General features: G+C 39.3%; 1 non-coding gene across 1 annotated transcript; it reads right to left on the reverse strand.

Moving 5' to 3' along the window:
* Positions 1 to 709: 709 nt before the first annotated feature.
* LOC150062067 (U6 spliceosomal RNA) lies at positions 710 to 814 on the reverse strand. The gene has a single exon (XR_016536100.1). It is a non-coding gene; the product is annotated as a U6 spliceosomal RNA (small nuclear RNA).
* Between the last annotated feature and the right edge of the window lie 1,774 nt (positions 815 to 2,588).

A 2,588-nucleotide genomic window follows, 5' to 3' on the forward strand; every position in this document is an offset into this window, starting at 1 on the left:
TCAGAGTCACCGTGGCACCCCGGTGCACAGCTTATTCTATATTTTTTTGATTGAAGAATTTAAGCCACTTATTTAATTAAGGTACTTAAGGTACTTAATAAAGATTTTAATACTGCTATCTCATTATGCTGTTTTGTAGGTCTTCAGTTCTTTTCTTTCTTGCTGCCTTGTTTTATGATTAGACAATTTTCTATACCAGCTTGCCTTGATTTCTCCGTCTAACTTTTGTGTATTTGTTGTAGGTTCTCACTTTGCAATGACTTTGAGGCCCAATAAATCATAGTCTGAGCAGGTATTTTAAGCCGATAGGTCATCTTCTTCTCTCTTCCCCATTTCCTGTGCTTGATGTTCATTTGTATATCTTGGTATATACTGTCTCCCTTGCCAAGTTATTGTAGTTATTATTAACCTTTTAACCTTCATACTAAAGATACATGTGATCAGCAAGTCATCATTACATTATTAACATAGTGTGAATCTGATCAGGCCCTGACACTGACCAGTTAGTTTAGTATTTCTACATGTTTCGGTGTTATTAATTGGCTGCTTTATTTCCCTGTGCAGAACTCCCTTTGGTATCTCTTGATGAGCTCCCTCAGCTCATGTTTATCTGGAAAGTCTTTATCTCTCCTTCATTTTTGAAGGGCGACAGGATATTTTTCCCCTTCTTTCAGCACTTTGAATATATTATCCCACTCTCTTCTGGACTAAAAATATGGAACATTTTATGAATTTGCATGTCACGCTTGAGCAGGGGCCATGCTAATCTCCTCAGCAATGTTTAAATTTTAGTAGTTGCACTGCCAAAGCGTACACCAGCCAGCATTCCTTTGAGTTTCATCACCTTGTGACTTACCATCTTGTCTTTTATCTAGCTGGAAATATCTTTGCTTTTTTGTTTTGCTTGTTTATTTGTCCGTAGTGGGGCTTGAACTCTGGGCCTGGGTGCTGCCCCTGAGTTCTTTGGCTCAAGGCTACTGCCCTACCCCTGGAGCCACACCATCACTTCCAGTTTTCTGGTAGTTAATTGGAGATAAGAGTCTCAGGACTTTAGCACTGGACTGACTTTGAACTGTGATCCTCAGATCTCAGCTTCCTGAGTAGCTAGGATTTGCAGGTGTGAGCCACCACACCCGACAATATCTCTGTTTTCATCTTCATTTTGGTCTGATGTCTGCCCTGGGCGGGGGGGAGTTTAACTTGATATGGTTTTCTAATGATGTTGTCTTCTGGCTCCAATCGTTTCTGGTGAGCAATGCCTCTAATTCTTTTCATATAATGTTTCTCTTTTTCACAAGTTTGACTTGGATTTGCCTAGATAGGATTTTTTTTTCTTTGGATATATCTTGTTGGAAGTATGTTGGACTTTGTGGAGCTATGGGATTGTTGTTTTTTTTTGTTTATTAGGATTTTTTGTTTTGTTTTTTAATATTTAACCAGTATCAGTACAAACACCCTTTTCTGACCTAGAGTCCTGCTCTTCTCCTACTGCTTGTCTGTGTAGACACAATGCTATCTCTCCATCACTGGTGTGCTCTTACTTGTTTTCTGCCTATCCTTAGCTTCCACTGAGAGGGTTTCATTAACCTGTCTCCTACTTCATGGATCCTATCTTCTTTCTCCAATCTACCAGAATATTTTCTAATGTATTATTTTTCATTTCAGATACTGATTTTTTTCAATTCTCGAGGATTTTCTTTTAGTTCTTTTTTTTAAAAAAAATATTAATGTTCTTCAATTCCCCATTGCTCCATACATTAAATGCGTTTTTTCCTATAAATTTGATATTATATTTATCATACTATTTTAAAGTTCCCTGTCTTAGTCTTTGCAGGCTGCTATATAAAACTATCTTAAATTGGGAGAGATTTGAAATGCATTTCTTACACTTCCAGAGGCTAGGAAGTCTAAGACCCAGTGCCAGAGGAGTTTCTGTTTTTCAGGGGCCTGCTTCCTCATAGACAATGCTCCTCAGTGCGTTCTCCCTTGGTGGGAGAGCCTGGCTACCTGTCCTGGTCTCTGCCAAGGGCACTGATCCCACTTGCGAAGTCTCTGCTCATGTGCCCTAACCACTTAAAGACCCACCTCCTGCCCAATGACTGGGTTTACACATGTGAACTTTGAGGTGACACACTTGTCAGGCCATAGCAGTTTTCTTCTACTAACTGCAGTATCTATCTACTTACAGTAATCCCTTTGGGTTGTTTAATATTTTTAATTTTGTGTGTGTGTGTGTGTGTGTGTGTGTCCTGATACTGCAGCTTGTACTTAGGCCTGGGTACTTTTTGTGAGTGTTTTGCTTAAGTTTAGCATTCTACCACTTGAGCCACAGCTCCACTTCCAGTTTTTGTCATGGGCTTAATTACTTGGGCTGGCTTAGAACTTTGATCCTCAGTTCTCAGCCTCCTGAATAGCTAGGATTATAGGCATGAACCACCAGTGATTCCGTTGGATTTTGTTTGTTTTGTTTTGTTTTTCCGATTGGTTTTTCCCTTGGACTCTCTGTCTTCATATGTCTAGCAATTTTTAAGAAAAGTATTATGCAAGAACACTGCTTTTTTACCTTTCTCTGAAGAGCATCAGTTTCC

The sequence above is a fragment of the Megascapheus bottae genome, chromosome 6 (assembly GCF_031878675.1).
Source record: "Megascapheus bottae isolate mThoBot1 chromosome 6, mThoBot2.hap1, whole genome shotgun sequence".
Taxonomy (NCBI): Eukaryota; Metazoa; Chordata; class Mammalia; order Rodentia; family Geomyidae; genus Megascapheus; species Megascapheus bottae.